This window comes from Pseudorca crassidens, chromosome X (genome assembly GCF_039906515.1).
Source record: "Pseudorca crassidens isolate mPseCra1 chromosome X, mPseCra1.hap1, whole genome shotgun sequence".
NCBI lineage: Eukaryota > Metazoa > Chordata > Mammalia > Artiodactyla > Delphinidae > Pseudorca > Pseudorca crassidens.
In genome coordinates, this window is record NC_090317.1 from 85,996,384 (window position 1) to 86,004,505 (window position 8,122).

Consider the following 8,122-nt stretch of genomic DNA (forward strand, 5'->3'; position numbering starts at 1 on the left):
TTGTAAGTGGTCCCAGTGGCCCTGCTCCCTGCCCCACACCTTTGCCTCTGCTCCAGGGCACTGCACAGGGTGGACGGGACAGAGCCAAGAGGGTGTGAGGGGTTCCTGCCCCTCCCTGGGGCAGCCACCTGGGGTCCAGTGCTGCTGGTGCTGGGGCAGTGAGCTCATGGCACATCTGGTTGGGCCCCCAGCACCTGAGAAGCCCAGCACCAGCCAGAGCAGCTATGTCTGGGGTGGTGTCCAGAGGTGGCTGCAGGGCCATTCCTCTGCATTCAGGGGGATGCAACCAGGTGGAGATGGCCTGCTGGGAAAAGTATGCACTGCCTTCCTCCACACTTGTGCAAGTGACTTGGAACTTATTCTCTGGGCATTGTGGTGTAGCAAAATGAAATCAAAAGTAAGGTAATTGAAGGCAGTAAAGCTGAAATAAAACATAAACATCATCAGAAAGACCCACTGGAGAAAGCAAAGGATGGAAAATAAAATAAAGCAGTGTTTTATCATATGTATTTCAGCAGGCCTTTTGAAATTTAGAAAACATGACTACTTTTTCTTTAGAGGACTGCTCTTTTCACTGCCACTTCAATCAAACCAACCAGCCCCTAGATGTCAGCTGTTTGCTATTCTTGTTTATAGTTGGGAACATATTATTAAATATCTTCCAGCTAGGAATGAGAAGAAAAAAAAACACATAACAGAATTTTACAGGGTTTTTTTGTTTGTTTGTTTTATTTTCTTTTCTCTTGCATCTCACTAGCATTCATCTTTTATTTTTGGTAAACATTTCCATGCTATCCTACTTCATGGAGTCTTGTACATTTAGGCATTAGGTTTACTAAATACAACATCTGCCTATTTAGTCAAATTATTTCCTTTACTTATGGCTTTTTCTATTATACAGTTTTCCTGAGAGTTTGTACAAATTATTACCTGAATCTCTCCAAAACTGCCAAGCTTCCATTTAATCGTCAAAAAATGATTTTATTTCTTCACAGTAATTTGAATTTATATTTCAGTCCTTGCTTATCTTTTGGGAGATGCAGCTATCTATCAAAGCCTGAAGGCACAGAATGTTGATTCTTTTCAATGTCCTTTCTACTTCAGTGTTCAGTTACTGTCTGTCATTTTGCATGGTGATGATTTTATCTGTGGCTTTTATAACCTCTTGGTCAGAAGTCATTACCTTGGTACAGGCTATTAGGATAACTTCCTCTATGAATGAGACTATCCTATATTTTCCCTTTCATTCTGCTAGTTACAGTGTGAACTCTAAACAAGTATTCCTGACCAAGCTAGTATCTGTTTTCTTGGTACCCGGTTGCCATTTGCACTACTTCAAGTAACCATCCTTTTACTTAAAGTACACATTCCAGCCTACACTGAGATGAACATTCCCTGGTTGTATTTTCTCAATAGTTTTCTCAATACTGCAGTTTATTGGTTTGATTGTCACAAGCTTAATTTGGGAGATACTGCATTACCTGTAGATCCACTTATCAACTGGAAATGCTGCTTCATTCCACTTACAGTTCATAATATTGAGCAAACAGAAAAGCCTACACCAAAATAATTTATTAGATGTTGTTCATATTTCAATAAAGCTGGGAAAAATTAATTTGTTAATATGTTGTCATGTTAAAACTAATCAAAACTTACAACTAAAATAAGAATCATACTTTTACAAACAGGAAAGAATGATGACTGAGACATGTGAAAAAATGGAACTGAAGCTTCCTATCCCCTAATTTTCAAAACTTTTCAGAATTTACCTTTAGGGGCTATATTATTTATTAAATAGTGATTTTAAAAGCAGAAAAATATAATTCCAGTGTTTATACCTGCTCAGTAACACTTTATATTACAAATAATAGTTTGTTATTAACACTAAAGTGAAAAGAATTAACCTTTTGGCCATGTTGATGTTTCTGTTACCAAACACACTGCTGGTTGCAAACTGTTCTGTAAATCTGAGATTCACTGCCATTGTTGTTTATTTATTATTATTTTCTTTACATCCTTATTGGAGTATAATTGCTTTACAATGGTGTGTTAGTTTCTGCTTTATAACAAAGTGAATCAGTTATACATATACATATGTTCCCATATCTCTTCCCTCTTGCAGCTCCCTCCCTCCCACCCTCCCTATCCCACCACTCCAGGTGGTCACAAAGCACCGAGCTGATCTCCCTGTGCTATGCGGCTGCTTCCCACTAGCTATCTACCTTACGTTTGGTAGTGTATATATGTCCATGCCTCTCTCTCTCTATGTCACAGTTTACCCTTCCCGCTCCCCAAATACTCAAGTCCATTCTCTAGTAGGTCTGTGTCTTTATTCCTGTCTTAACCCTAGGTTCTTCATGACATTTTTTTTCTTAAATTCCACATATATGTGTTAGCATACGGTATTTGTCTCTCTCTTTCTAACTTACTTCACTCTGTATGACAGACTCTAGGTCCATCCACCTCATTACAAATACCTCAATTTCGTTTCTTTTTATGGCTGAGTAATATTCCATTGTACATATGTGCCACATCTTCTTTACCCATTCATCCAATGATGGGCACTTAGGTTGTTTCCATCTCCAGGCTATTGTAAATAGAGCTGCAATGAACATTTTGGTACATGATTCTTTTTGAATTATGGTTTTCTCAGGGTATATGTCCGGTAGTGGGATTGCTGGGTCATATGATAGTTCTGTCTGCAGTTTTTTAAGGAACCTCCATACTGTTCTCCATAGTGGCTGTACCAATTCACATTCCCACCAGCAGTGCAAGAGTGTTCCTTTTCTCCATACCCTCTCCACCATTTATTGTTTCTAGATTTTTTGATGATGGCCACTCTGACTGGTGTGAGATGATATCTCCTTGTAGTTTTGATTTTCATTTCTCTAATGATTAATGATGTTGAGCACTCTTTCATGTGTTTGTTGGCAGTCTGTATATCTTCTTTGGAGAAATGTCTATTTAGGTCTTCTGCCCATTTTTGGATTGAGCTGTTTGATTTTTTGTTAATGAGCTGCATGAGCTCCTTGTAAATTTTGCAGATAAATCCTTTGTCAGTTGCTTCATTTGCAAATATTTTCTCCCATTCTGAGAGTTGTCTTTTGGTCTTGTTTATGGTTTCCTTTGCTGTGCAAAAGCTTTGAAGGTTCATTAGGTCCATTTGTTTATTTTTGTTTTTTATTTCATTTCTCTAAGGAGGTGGGTCAAAAAGGATCTTGCTGTGATTTATGGCATAGAGTGTTCTGCCTATGTTTTCCTCTAAGAGTTTGAAAGTGTCTGGCCTTACATTTAGGTCTTTAACCCATTTTGAGCTTATTTTTGGGTATGGTGTTAGGGAGTGGTCTAATCTCATACTTTCACATGTACCTGTCCAGTTTTCCCAGCACCACTTATTGAAGAGGCTGTCCTTTCTCCACTGTACATTCCTTCCTCCTTTATCAAAGATAAGGTGACCATATGTGCGTGGGTTTATCTCTGGGCTTTCTATCCTGTTCCATTGATCTATCTTTCTGTTTTTGTGCCAGTACCATACTGTCTTGATTACTATAGCTTTGTAGTATAGTCTGAAGTCAGGGAGCCTAATTCCTCCAGCTCCGTTTTTCGTTCTCAAGATTGCTTTGGCTATTCGGGGTCTTTTGTGTTTCCATACAAATTGTGAAATTTTTTGTTCTAGTTCTGTGAAAAATGCCAGTGGTAGTTTGATAGGGATTGCATTGAATCTGTAGATTGCTTTGTGTAGTAGAGTCATTTTCACAATGTTGATTCTTCCAATCCAAGAACATGGTGTATCTCTCCATCTATTTGTATCATCTTTAATTTCTTTCATCAGTATCTTATAATTTTCTGCATACAGGTCTTTTGTCTCCTTAGGTAGGTTTATTCCTAGAGATTTTATTGTTTTTGTTGCAATGGTAAATGGGAAAGTTTTCTTGATTTCACTTTCAGGTTTTCACTGCCATCTTTAAAATATGACCTTAAATAAACATTTTTATCAAGGTTAAAATATAATTGCATTTCTATATGCTAAAAATGATTAAAGAAAACCAAAATTAAACACATATTACCATTTAAAATCACTCCAAAAAAAAAGAAACACTTTCCTATACACTTGAAAAAACATATGCAGGATCCACATGATGACAATCATAACATATTGACAAATGACACCAAAGAAGACCTAAACAGAGAGACCTACTGGGTTCATGGATTGGAAGGTAATACTAGAAAAGAGGTCAAGGCTCTCCAAACAGACTTATAGGCTTAATATGATTCCTATCAAAATTCCAGGAAGGATGTTTTGTAGATATAGATAAATCTATTCTGAAATTTATATGGAAATTCAGAGGCCCAAGGACAGCTAAAATAATCTTGATTAAGAATAAAGTAGGTGGAGGCTTCCAGGAAGGTGGTGGAAGAGTAAGACGTGGAGATCACCTTCCTCCCCACAGATACACCAGAAATACATCTACTCGTGGAACAACTCCTACAGAGCACCTACTGAATGCTGGCAGAAGACCTCAGACTTCCGAAAAGGCAGGAGACTCCCCACGTACCTGGGTAGGGCAAAAGAAAGGGGAATAAACAGCGACAAAAGGATGGAGACGGGACCTGCACCAGTGGGAGGCAGCTGTGAAGGAGGAAAGGTTTCCACACACTAGGAAGCCCGTTCGCAGGCGGAGACTGCGGTTGCCGGAGAGCAGAGCTTCGGAGCCGCAGAGGAGAGCACAGCAACATGGGTGCAGAGGGCAAAGCAGAGAGACTCTCTCACAGAGGATCGGTGCCGACCGGCACTCACCAGCCCGAGAGGCTTGTCTGCTCAACAGCCAGGGCAGGTGGGGCCGGGAGCTGAAGATCGGGCTTCGGTCTGATCACAGGGAGAGGACTGAGGTTGGCGGCGTTAACACAGCCTGCAGGGGGTTAGTGCACCATGGCTAGCCAGCAGGGAGTCTGGGGAAAAGTCTGGACCTCCCGAAGAGGCAAGAGACTTTTTCTTCCCTCTTTGTTTCCGGGTGTGCCGGGAGAGGGGATTAAGAGCGCTGTTTAAAGGAGCTCCAGAGAAGGGCACCAGCTGCGGCTAAAAGCACGGACCCCAGAGACGGGCATAAGATGCTAAGGCTGTTGCTGCCGCCACCAAGAATCCTGTGCGTGAGCACAGGTAACTATCCACACTCCCCTTCCAGGGAGCCTGTGCAGCCCGCGACCACCAGGGTGCCGGGATCCAGGGACAACTTCTCCGGGAGAACGCACGGCGCAGCTCAGGCTGGTGCAACGTCACGCTGGCCTCTGCTGGCACAGGCTCGCCCCGCACACCGTGCCCCTCCCTCCCCGGGGCCTAAGAGAGCCAGAGTCCCCGAAGCAACTGCTCCTTTAACCAGGTCCTGTCTGAGTGAAGAACAGAGGCCCTCCGCTGACCACATGCAGAGGCGGGGCCAAATTCAAAGCTGAGCCCCGGGAGCTGTGAGAACAAAGAAGAGAAAGGGAAATCTCTCCCAGCAGCCTCAGAAGCAGTGGATTAAAGCTCCACAATCAACTTGATGTAACCTGCATCTGTGGAATACATGAATAGACAACGAATCATCCCAAATTGAGGAGGTGGACTTTAAGAGCAAGATTTATGATTTTTTCCCATTTTCCTATTTTTGTGAGTGTGTATGTGTATGCTTCTGTGTGAGATTTTGTCTGTATAGCTTTGCTTCGACCATTTGTCCTAGGCTTCTATCCGTCTGCTTTTCTTTGGTTTTATTTTTAACTCTTTTTTCTTAATAATTATTTTTCATTTTAATTATTTTATTTTATTTTATCTTTATTTTATTTTACTTTATCTTCTTTCTTTCTTTCTTTCTTTCTTTCTTTCTTTCTTTCTTTCTTTCCTTCTTTCCATCCTGTAGACAACGAATCATCCAAAATTGAGGAGGTGGACTTTGAGAGCAAGATTTATGATTTTTTCACCTTTTCCTCTTTTTGTGAGTGTGTATGTGTATGCTTCTGTGTGAGATTTTGTCTATATAGCTTTGCTTCCATCATTTGTCCTAGGGTTCTATCCATCCGTTTTTTGTGCTTTTGTTTTCGTTTCTTAATTTTCTTTTCTTAAAAATTATTTTTTTATTTTAATAACTTTATTTTATCTTACTTTATTTTATTTTCCTTTATCTTCTTTTTTCCTCCTTCCTTCCATCCTCCCTCCCTCCCTCTCTCCCCCCTCCCTCCTTTCTTTCCTTCTTTCTTTCTTTCTTTCTTCCTTTCTTTCTGCTTCTACTAATTCTTCTTACCACTTTTTCTCACTTTTATTCTGAGCTGTGTGGAAGAAACGCTCTTGGTGCTGCAGCCAGGAGTCAGTGCTGTGCATCTGAGGTGGGAGAGCCAACTTCAGGACACTGGTCAACAAGAGACCTCCCAGCTACACATAATATCAAATGGCGAAAATCTCCCAGAGATCTCCATCTCAACACAAACACCCAGCTTCACTCAACGACCAGCAAGCTACATTGCTGGACACCCTATGTCAAACAACTAGAAAGACAGGAACACAACCACACCCATTAGCAGAGAGGCTGCCTAAAATCATAATAAGTCCACAGACACCCCAAAACACACCAACAGATGTCACATTCCCACGAGAAAGACAAGATCCAGCCTCATCCACCAGAACACAGGAACTAGTCCCCTCCAACAGGAAGCCTACACTACCCACTGAACCAACTTTAGCCACTGAGGACAGACAGCAAAAACAATGGGAACTACGAAACTGCAGCCTGCAAAAAGCAGACCCCAAACACAGTTAGATAAGCAAAATGAGAGGACAGAAAAACACACAGCTGTTGAACGAGCAAGATAAAAACCCACCAGACCTAACAAATGAAGAAGAAATAGGCAGTCTACCTGAAAAAAACTCAGAATAATGATAGTAAAGATGGTCCAAAATCTTGGAAATAGAAGAGACAAAATGCAAGAAACATTTAACAAGGACCTAGAAGAACTAAAGATGAAACAAGAAATGATGAACAACACAATAGATAAAACTAAAAATACTCTAGATGGGATCAATAGCAGAATAACTGAGGCAGAAGAATGGATAAGTCACCTGGAGGATAAAATAGTGGAAATAACTACTGCAGAGCAGAATAAAGAAAAAAGAATGAAAAGAACTGAGGACAGTCTCAGAGACTTCTGGGACAACATTAAATGCACCAACATACGAATTATAGGTTTTCCAGAAGAAAAAGAGAAAAAGAAAGAGACTGAGAAATTATTTGAAGTGACTATACTTGAAAACTTCCCTAACATAGGAAAGGAAATAGTTAATCAAGTCCAGGAAGAACAAAGAGTCTCATACAGGATAAATCCAAGGTGAAATACACCAAGACACATATTAATCAAACTGTCAAAAATTAAATACAAAGAAAACATATTAAAAGCAGCAAGGGAAAAACAGCAAATAACACACAAGGGAATCCCCATAAGGTAAACCGCTGATCTTTCAGCAGAAACACTGAAAGCCAGAAGAGACGGGCAGGACATATTTAAAGTGATGAAGGACAAAAACCTGCAACCAAGATGACTCTACCCAGCAAGGATCTCATTCAGATTTGATGGAGAAATTAAAACCTTTACAGACAAGCAAAAGCTGAGAGAGCTCAGCACCACAAATCCAGCTTTACAACAAATGCTAAAGGAACTTCTCTAGGCAAGAAACACAAGAGAAGGAAAAGACCAACCATAATGAACCCAAAACAATTAAGAATATGGGAATAGGAAACTACATATCGATAATTACCTTAAATGTAAATGGACTAAATGCTCCCACCAAAACACACAGATTGGCTGAATGGATACAAAAACAAGACCCATATATATGCTGTCTACAAGAGACCCAATTCCAACCTAGAGACACATACAGACTGAATGTAAGGGGATGGAAAAAGATATTCCATGCAAATGGAAACCAAAAGAAAGCTGGAGTAGCAATTCTCATATCAGATAAAATAAACTTTAAAATAAAGAGTATTAGAAGCGACAAAGAAGGACACTACATAATGATCAAGGGATCGATCCAAGAAGAAGATATAACAATTGTAAATATTTATGCACCCAACTTTGGAGCACCTCAATACATAAGGCA

At 40.3% G+C, this 8,122-nt stretch overlaps 1 pseudogene; it reads left to right on the forward strand.

Annotated features, from left to right (window-relative positions):
• Positions 1–539: 539 nt before the first annotated feature.
• LOC137216670 (probable G-protein coupled receptor 160) lies at positions 540–1,570 on the forward strand (annotated as a pseudogene).
• The last annotated feature ends 6,552 nt before the right edge of the window (positions 1,571–8,122 follow it).